Raw genomic sequence first — 10,923 nt, 5'->3', positions numbered from 1 at the left:
AACTGCCTACTTCCAGTGAAGGAAGTTAAGGATACTACACTCATTTAAGAAGATACTTAGAACTCTAGATTATATGTGATCCCTAAGACTGTATTAATCTGTACTCTAGCAGACAGACTAGATTCATAGAAATAGTATAGCTGCATCTATCTGTCAGAGTCCAGGGAATTTATAACAATGTATGAGTTTAGTTGTACAACTGTTATAGTGCCACAAATAAGAGGTATTTCATTTTCAGTGATTTCTTTTTAATCTGACACTGACATGGACAAAAGAATGAAATTTTGTAACTATGTTAGAGAAAAGTTTAGAGGAGGAAACTGAAAAGTAGAGTATCATCAAGCTAGTGACAGAACTGGGAACAGAGGTCTTTCTGTTCCCAGTCTCATCCCTTATGCTCTTTTTCAGTAAAAAGTGAAATAAAAAGTGTTTGTTGTCTGCAATAGCATCCCTGGCTTGCCTATATTAGCTGGCAAAAACCAGAGATAAATGGAACTTACCACATCTACTTTGAGTGACAAAAATTGTCAAATGTTACTTACAACTTAAATATGAAGTTGTGTTTTTACCACTAAGATAGTGACTTGTCATGTTTTGAGATGTGACACCTGTAACAGTGGGAAATCCTTATATTCAATTTGGAAAGGCCCTGAGATTTACAAACCCTTGTCATGAGTCCCACTGGCACTTCTTTGTACTTAAGAAATATTTCAGTCATGGTAAGAAATTTTAGCTACTGATATAGGAAGAGATTAGTCTACATAGATCAACTGATCTGGAAGGTAACACAGACTTTCCATTCTAGTAAGACGGGTGTGTGGGGGTGGGTGTTGGAATGGAGTAGTCTGATGCGATTATCCTTAAAATGCATTTTGGTGAAACACTGTATAGGAAGCACTTCTGGCTTCCCTCGCCTACCATAAAGTATGAAGCAATTAAGAAACACGTCATTAAAATGTTTTCTATAATTTTAAGCTACCTCAATTTGGAAAAGATTTGATTCTTTGTCTTGCATATAATGTTGTGATTCATCTGTTTGCAATTCCTTCTTGTTTGTTTCAGTGTTGCCATAGCAATTCTTGCCTTTCAACTAACAAGTAAATTGTTGAAAAGTACATCTTTTCTTGATTATGTAAACAGCATGCTCCTATAGAAGCAAATACTTTACTATTATGTACACTAAAATTTCATCTATTGTAGCTACAGTCCCCCTTTTCAACAGAAGTATATCCATTAAGGTATTTTTAAATTCGTCTTTTATCATGAATTCAAAAGACTGTCTCTTCACAATGACATTCAAAAGATTTGCTTCTCAAAAAGTGCACAGTAACCAAATGACAAATGTTAACATATTTCCTTTTTCATAACGGTTTTGTAGTATCCTTGTGCAAGCCAAGTGCTTAATAACAAAAGTCTGCAACACATGTGCCAGAATTCCAGTCTACTATCTCTCTGGAAATGGAATTACTTTCAGGCATCTGAGCAACCCCCAAAACAAAAAGAAATGCATTAGAAAAGACAAAGCTCACAAACGGTTTGGCATTTTCCTGTATATAAAAGCAATGTCTTGTCAGAAGCGCAAATAAATATAAAGGGAAAAGGAGAATGGATTTTGCCCAGAGCGATGGCATTGGTTCTTTGGGAATGGGGTTCGGCAAGTATTTGGTTTTTCAGGATCATAGGATAATTTACGTTGGAAGGGAACAATGTCTCTAGTCCAACCTCCAGTCCAAAGCAGGGTCAGCTTTGACATTGTACAAGATTGCTTGGGGCTCTATCTAGGAAAATCTTCCAGGCTAGAGATGGTACAGTCTCTTCAGGCCCCTGCTGCACTGTTTGGTTCTCCTCGTGTGGAAAATATTTCTCCTGATATCCGGTCCAAACCTCACTTGGTTCAGCTTATGCTTGTTGAGTTTATCCCTCAACTTCCCGCCATGCACCATTGTGAAGATGTGGCTCCATTTTCTCAGTGACCTCGCCACAGGTACTGTAAAGCTGCTGTTAGGTACCCCCCAAGCCACTCCTCCTTCAGGCTGAACAAACACCAGTTCTGCAGCTTCTTAACACAGGGTGTGGGCTCCAGTGTCCAAGCCTCTTGGTGGCCCTTTGCTGAGCTCCCTTCAGTTTATCAACATCTTTTCTGGATGTATAGCAAACTCTCTGCAGCATCTAGATATGGCCTAGTAAATGCTGAGTAGTACAAGACAATCACCACCTTCAAACTCCTGGCCATGCCCCTGTTCACAAAGCCCAGAAGGCCACTGGCCCTTGCCTCTGCCCAGACACAAGTCTGATGCCTGCTCAGGTCACTGCCCATGAGATGCCCCCAGGCCACCTACATAGTGCTTGTCTCCAGCTAGTCCATTCGCAGCCTGTGCTGTTGCTAGGGTCTGTGTCATCTCCAGGACCTCAGCCTTCCCAGGACTCAGCACTTCTCCCTGTTGCATTTCATCAAGTTCCTGTCCATGGGTTCCTGCAGCCTACCTAGATTTCTCTGCATGGCAAGTCTTTTCTCCAGAGTATCAACTGGTTCCCCCCAGTTTGTTGCCATACACCAAATGGACAAAAGTGATAATGGACAAAACTGTCCATCATCCTGTCCTCCACGTGACTGATAAAGGTGTTAAACAGGCCCCAGGACAGATCCCTGCTGTACCCCACTTATTACCAGCCTCTAGGAAGAGTAAGATTCATTAACTACTACCATTTCTTATCCACCTGCTTGTCCACCGTAATGTTCTAACTTGGATACAGGAGTACTGTGGGAGGCAGTGTTAAGAACATTGTTAAAGTTAAGTGACACCCACTGTTCTTTCCCATCTACAAGTCCAATCATTTTATTATCAAAGGCAAACAGGTTGATCAGGCATGATATAGCCCTGGAAAATCCATGCTGACTATTCACAGCTTCCTTCTTTACCTTACAAGGCCACAAGTACTTCAGCCTTACCTGTGTATGCTGTCACTAAATCACCCCCACCCATCTGTCAGCAGCAGTCCCACATTTTCCTTGTTGTCTTTTACTGCCAATGTCATGGTAAAAGCTCTTCCTGGTACCCTTGACATCCCTTCCAAGTTTCAACTCTATCTGAGCTTTGTCTTTAATGGTAACAGTCTTCCTGAGCAGGCAATGTTTCTTAAACTTTTCCTGTGTATCCTTGCCCTCCTCCCCTTTCCTGTACACTGCCTCTCTGAAATGAGCTGTGCCATGAGATCCCCACTTAACCAAGCTGATCTCCAATACATTTAATTGATATCCTGAGCTTAGGGATGGTACGCTTTTGCCTTTTTGAATGAGCCAAAATCTATTCTCCTAAAGTGGGTCTTCTGGGGATAAGAGACAAATTCCTGTCCTGCTGTGCCACGATGCATTGATTGGTGTTGATCTGCAAAATCCATCAGCTCCTCTCCAAGCCTTTCCCCTGAACCAGCAGATGAGACCCAACCTCAGCTATCATGCCCTTGACCCTCTCACCTCCAGGGGCATGTCACCACTCTTGATATGCCTTGGATATATCACCAGAGCCCACAGGGCTGAGCAGCAGGGACAAATAGTCCAAAGACTGAGTATGCCACAGATTCCCAAATATGAGCTCCCCACAAGCAGCAACACTCCCTGGACAGCAAGTCAGGTTAGCAGATGTGGGCCTCTGGAGTTGCCCACTATTACTCGATAATTCCTCCTGGTGTTCCCACAGCATTTGGGATCTGATTCTTCTCCAGACAGAGTTTTCTGCCCCTCAGCTACTCTCAGGGCCCTATGCCTACTGTGCAGCTGCAGATGAAGCAGCAGGTGACCTGTTGCCAGAAGTCACAAACTTCCAGCATTCTCCCTTGTGGTAGTCTCTACACACCCCACGGTCAGCCACAGTCTCTGCCTTTCTCTCCGTGTGGGCAGTTGGCCATTCACTGAATTATTTGGAGAATTAGTTTCCTAAGGGTAGGTTCACCAGTGTTCTCCTCCTCTTCTCTTCCGCATGAGGGAGAGACTGGAAAATACAATCCTTTCTGATTCCTACTTTTTCAGGGACTCCTAGGGAGATGTAGATCTGACAAGCTCTCCTACACTTCTGGCTGTGGGACCAGTGCGGAAGACTGGAAAAGCATGGCTGCTGTTCAGTAGCCAGCCCCTTAAGCTGGAGTCAAGCCCTAATTAGTTTTGAGGTTTGGGAAGCAGAAAAAGAGTGGCAGACACAGAACCGTATCTGCAGTCACTTCTGAGTGGAAGCTATGTGGGACATTGTTTTGTTTCAGGCACAGTACATTGAAGTGCATGGAAAAAAAGCTGTTGGTTTCCTTTATGAGATGACATTAACCCAGGGCTGTGGCCAAGGTCTCTAAGAAAGAAAACATGTCTGATAGTGATGTATCAACGTACAGATAAATAATTCAATTCCATAACTCTCCTGTTCTTCTGGAACAAATGGGAAAATATACACATTATATAAAGATTTACACACCTATATACCTTCACATTTTTATGTACAGAAATCCACACTTTCATTCTGATAAATGTGGTGGCAGCTAAGTCTACATCCCTATTTAACATGAGTTTCAAAAGATGTAGTAATATTTTTCAAAGCTGCCATAATACTGATATTAAGTCCTATTTTCTTCTACCTACTTACATGCTTTCCTGGACCTAGCTAGCAACAACCAGGTCCAATATAATGTAGACCTGCAGTCTTCCACCTTGGTGCAAGTAATGGTATTACCTGTAAGTATTACTTTATTCTTAATATTCCAAAATCTGTTTCAGCTCCAGCCCCTATCTGTACTCATAAACACCAACCTTTTTCAAATATTTCTGAAAAATCCCTTCCCACACTCTTAAGCAATTCAGTATTCTATCTGGAGCTATAGTGTACTCATTAAAGGACAACAAACAGTACTTCTCATCTGATGTTTGAGAGCCAAATTTGGAGGCTGTGTGATACAAGTGAGGACCATGAGAATTTTTTTTGGTAACATGATTGACTGCTCTGCCCCCATCCTTTCTCCTAGTGTTCTGGAGGATCAGACAGACACATTCTCTGACCACAGCCAATCTTTGGGAATCCTATAGAGCACTAATGGCAACTTTTATCACTATTAGATATCACATCTCCACAATTAGAATCTGCTTTTTTTCCCAAGCCAGCTTTCACTGGCTGTGAAGATAAATTTGGAAGCATATAGAAATCCCTACTGTTGCTCTGGGATACCTTCACCTAAAAAGACTAATTCACCATAAAGTCCTATTCTAATCAGAACTTTGCCCTATCAAAATTCCAACACAATTTTTCTTTTTGACTGGGTCCAAGAAAGTTCCAGCCTGTATCTTTTAGCCTTAAAAATTCAACCTGGAGGTTATAAATTTGGATTTTTTTTTTTTCCCTTTACTTGCATGCTGTTGTCCAATCAACCCCTTCAACTGAAATGTGAATTTTGGTTGCCTGTATCTATCACCGAGTCAGAATGGAACCTGTTCACCGCTTGGTTCTCTAGCGTGGGGAGCAATAACGTACTGCTGGCATTAAAGTCCACACAAGCAATTTTCACATGTGCTGTACAGAATGGTCACATTAATTTATTTCTTAAACAATTACAGAAGACATCTACCTATCTTAACAGACTTTCAACTTTCAAATATTATTATTGCATACCAATAGGAACATTATGACATTCTGAATATGATTTATTGGAGGTGCCTTTGCTTTCAGCAAAATTAAAAACTGATCCAGAAGCCACAGCTGAATAACCTTAGATCATAACCTCTTTGGGAATATGTGCAGGTACGTCACAAGCAGGACAAAATTGATCAATAACAATCTAAATCATTACATCCAGTTGCAACATTTTCAAAACATATTATTGTGAAAATAATATGTTTTGTGAAAATATGTCAATTGTCCAAGGTCAAGTGTATGAAAGACACTAACTTAGCTCTACAGAGTTTTTGTTGGGGATGTTCTATAGCATCCCAGGTCAGACAGTTGTTCCAGACGAGAGAGGATGAAATTGAAAATCTGAATATTTCATCTAGAAATTGATACTTCAATGCAATTTAATTGTGAAAATGCTTTAAAAGTTTTGAGGTTATTCCAGTGCAGAACAGAAACAAACTTAAGAAGCTTGACTGTTATAATGAAACTGAATTCTTATATTTCACCAGCTCAAGTAATTTCATTATTTTCCAGAGGATTACAAAACTGGACTCAAAATGTTCATTCAGACAACAGTACTTTTTAGACCGTCTTACATCAGAGGATCTCAAGTATAATTAATTAAGCCTTGCAAAGCTCCCACCATGAACATCATGCCTACATACTACAGAAAATACAGCACAGACATCATATAATTTCCTGCTGTCAAACCGATAGCCTGCCATTGAAATCTTATCTCCTGCCTCCCAGTCCTGTTACCTGAACACAATGATTCCGTCAAGTTGTGGGACATAATGACTACCATTAAACCAATCAAAAATATTTCTGACCACAAAAGCACAAATCACGCTGTAGGTCTCAGAGGAGACAAAAGCTGAAAAGAACCTGTATTTAGTAAGTGACTTGCTATCTGTCAACAAGGAAAGTTCAAAATAATTTATTTTTCAAAAAATGAGGTATTTCAGTAGTATTGTCATCAAGTGATGCATCATATATTTATTAAATAAGAGACCACTATTACATCTGAAATGTGGACTAATTAGTCTAAAAGCATTAATGAATTTGTTAAGAACTCTTGGGTAGTAATGTAGTCTCTTAGATGCTACCACGGTAAGACTTACTTCACATAACCATAATCTGCTTACTGATACAATACTACCTCCTTTTAGTTATGGAAAACATTTTAGAAGTGCTCTAAGCTGAAAGGGATAGTAAATAATTTTTAGACTAAAAGTTGAAGTGGATTGATTAGGAGCAATTTTTTATGTTTTACACAATAAAAAGATGAACTACATGGTTCACGGAGCCAATTTGCAGAGCAACCTCTTCTCTCTAATTGCTGCTAGACTAATGTAGAAGCACACTCCTAGGAAGCAGAGAAATCCATTTACCCAATCATGCCATTTAAGTTGCGAACAGCAGTAGTGGATTTTTCCATTACCTTTCATATTAGCTTTGCAACATTCCACCTGTGACCCTCATTTTAAGAGTGCAATGCTCTTTTATATAATTTTGTAACCATAATAAAGGTCCACTTCAAAATTTTTCAAAGTAGACTAAGGACATTTAAAAAAAAACCATAATTAGGGACATAACCAATCTCACTAATTCCTGGTAATGTATTGTAAAAAGAAATTATTTGCTAAAAGGTCTAATAAATTCCCATCTTCAGGAGTAGAAAAGAACATTTCCTCTATTTCCTCTGCCACAAGAATCTAGTGACTATTCTCTTCTGAATTCTTACTCTGTGTTCATCCCAGATAATGCAAAATTTAAGAATTGTTTGGGGTTTTTTTTTAACAGGAAATGGACGGCTATTTAAATCAAGATAGGATTTTCTTTGGTACTATTTACATGAAAATAGGTATATATTGTTGTTGGAGAGAAAAAAAGCATATCCTTAGCTCTACCCATTACAGCAAGTCAGAGTACACAGAATAATTAGCTTTATGTTCTAGATGCCTCCTCTAAGGACCATTTCTATTAATTGCTGGGACCATATTAAAAAGAACAGCGTAAGTAAAAACAGCCCTTGGAGCAGAAGTTGATTCTGTGCAATGCTTCTAAGTTTCTTTACTGAAACAAGAACATGTTTTAGAAGTTATTTTCATAAATACCTAAAAAGAAAATGCAAAAATGTTTGAAGAAAGCACTCTTCTTTATTTCAGAATAGAAATAAACAGTATCATTGGTAGTGTCAGGTTACAGAGTTTCCTAACCGATTGAAATACTTTTATACAGTTTTCTGATTTTGAGATTAAGTGTAAAGTATATTAAATGTATTAAGTACACATACCCAAATTCCCTTTCTCTCTATCTACCTGAGAACTGCCTCCATCTTACATGTGTGTCCAGTTTTTGCTTCCTTTTCTTCTGTTCAGGTACTCAGAAACTCAGGACTGTCCTCTACTGTTGGAAGACCTTTTACAAAAATATGATTTGCTACATCTTTCATGTTTTCCCTTCCCCTAGCCTCTGCCTTTTCCTTGTTCTCTGTCTTCTGAAAACTCAGTCCTCTCCACCGCATGTGCCCCTTTCCCTCTCACAGACATTGAGGTCTGCAGAACATAAAGATCTCATGTCCTCTTAGCCAGCGTGCTAAGTGCCAGAGTGCTGCCAACAGCCAGGGACTGCAATTATAGGGATAGTCCTCCTCTCTCACTTTAGTTTTGAGAGGCAGCACACAATGTGCAGTACAGTTAAAATAGAAATCCTCTAAAGGGAGGGGTTATGTGTGTAAAGTGGTTACCATCAGAGATCCTACTTTTAATAGTGTATCTACAAATATAGGGGTCATACTAGAGAGAGACAAGAGAGCTGCCTCCATTCCAGCCAAAACCCTTGATCTGGGCAGAAAGTGGGTGTGGAGGAAAATTTGAGAGTATGCATCCTCAAGCCTGAATATTAGGAAGTAAACAAAACAATCTTAACATTTTTGAGATGTAAAATGAAGAAATAGTTATGCCAGTCTCACTCTTCTTGGAGCAGAAATCCCTACTCTAATCTCACTATTGTCTTCCCATTTTCTTCTAACTCATCATTCAAAAGCCTGGAACAAGGAGGAAACATGATGGAAAAGTGCTGCATTCTGATAATCCTGATCATGTGAAATTAGCAGCCTTAGTATTTTAAACCAAATGGCAGGAAACCCCCTTTTTCTGACCAAAGAATCTATTCGAGTTTCTTCTACCTGAAAGGACAGACTTTGGAGGCAACAGTAAGTTGCCTGTGGTTTCCAGCTCCCTGTGCTGAGCTGAAAGACAGAGATGGGGAGTAGAATGAAGCTCTCATCATCCAAGGGGAAATGGTTAGCAACCATGTCACTTAGACACACACAAGACTGTGTGTGGATGTGGCCAGACGGGATCTACCCAAGGTACCAAGGAAGCTGGCAGAAGTGCTCAACAAGACACTTCCCATCGCTTCTCAGCAGTCCTGGCTAACTGGGGAGGTCCCAGTTGACTGAGATGCCCATCTACAAGAATGGCCGGAAGGAGGATCTGGGGAACTACAGGCCTGTTGGTCTGACCTCAGCGCTGTAGAAAGTAACAGAGCAGATCATCTTGAATGCCATCACATGGCACATATAGGACAACCAAGTGATAAGTCCCAATCAGCATGAGTTTATGAAAGGCAGGTCCTGCTTGACTAACCTGATCTCCTTCTATGACAGAGTGACCCCCTTAGTAGATGTCTTTATCAACAATCTGGATGGAGAGTATCAAGCGCACTACCAGTAAGTTTGAAGATGACACCAAGTTGGGCAGAGGTGCAGATCTGCTTGAGGGTAGGATGGCTCTGAAGAGGGATCTGGACAGACTGGATTGATGGGCTGAGGCCAGTGGTATGAGGTTCAACAAGGCCAAGTGCCAGGTCCTGCACTTTGGTCACAAGAACCCCAGGCAGCGCTGCAGGCTTGGGGAAGAGTGGCTGGAAAGATGCCTGATGGAAAAGGATCTGGGGGTGTTGGTCGACTGTCGGCTGAATATGAGCCGGCAGTGTGCCCAGGTGGCCAAGAAGGCCAACAGCATCCTTGCCTGCATCAGAAATAGTGTGGCCAGCAGGACTAAGGAAGTGATTGTCCCCCTGTACTCAGCCCTGGTGAGGCTCCACCTCAAGTACTGTGTTCAGTTTTGGGCCCCTCACTACAGGAGGGACATTGAGGTGCTGGAGCTTGTCCAGAGAAGGGCAATGAAGTTGGTGAGGAGTCTAGAGCACAAGTCCTATGAGGAGCAGCTGAGGGAACTGGGGTTGTTCAGCTGGAGAAAAGGAGGCTGAGGGGAGATCTCATTGCTCTCTACAACTACCTGAAAGGAGGTTGTAGTGAGGTGGGTGTCAGTCTCTTCTCTCAAGTCACAATCGATAGGACAAGAGGAAATGGCCTCAAGTTGCACCAGGGGAGGTTTAGATTGAATACTAGGAAAGATGTCTTCACTGAAAGGGCTGTCAAGCATTGGAACAGGCTGCCCAGGGATGCGGTGAGTCACCACCCCTGAAAGTATTTAAAAGTGTATAGACGTGGTGCTTAGGGACACAGTTTAGTGGTGGACTTGGTAGTGTTAGATTAATGGTTGGACTCGGTGATCTTGGTGCTCTGCTCAAACCTATGCAATTCTATTATTCTGAGTAAAAGTTGCTTTATGTTTTGTGCTATTATATACTTAGAAATGAGAGCAGGACCAACAATATTTGACACTGTAGTTAATAAATATGTGATTAAAAAATAGTTCAAATCCTAATGAATTTATAGTTCAAGTAAACAAAATGTAAAGAATAGGAGGAAAAAAAGTATGGGCAGTATACACAACAGGAAAGTAAGAAAATTATCAGTAAGGCTTCTGTGTGACTGAGATATAGCTTGTTCTTAGCAATGTAACTTTTCCTGTTCATTTATTTCTCTAACCTAATTAAGGTTTTCCTTAGAATGACTCTATCTACCCTCAGCGAAGCTAGCAGTTGTCAAAAAGTTTTCTAAATGAATGCTATTCTTACCATTTCATGTAGCATTGCAATGAATTTCAAATGATTACTAATTCTTGTTACGATGATTAAACTATATGCTACTTATAAATGTTGAGTTAGTGTTTTTAATTAGTTGGTTTTCATGCTTAGACAGATTAACTTGTGTGGAAATTTTTGGTTATTGGGTTTTTTGGTTTAAGGTTTTTAAGGTTTAATAAGGTTTTTAAGGTTTAATAAATACTACTGATACAGGGATTATGGCATTAACTGTACTTCTGTTAGTGACTGTGAGCATATCAGATTTTTTAAAATAGAT

The sequence above is a fragment of the Calidris pugnax genome, unplaced genomic scaffold (assembly GCF_001431845.1).
Source record: "Calidris pugnax isolate Ruff unplaced genomic scaffold, ASM143184v1 scaffold2, whole genome shotgun sequence".
NCBI lineage: Eukaryota > Metazoa > Chordata > Aves > Charadriiformes > Scolopacidae > Calidris > Calidris pugnax.
The sequence above is the reverse complement of the archived record's forward strand: the minus strand, read 5'-3'. Positions refer to the sequence as shown.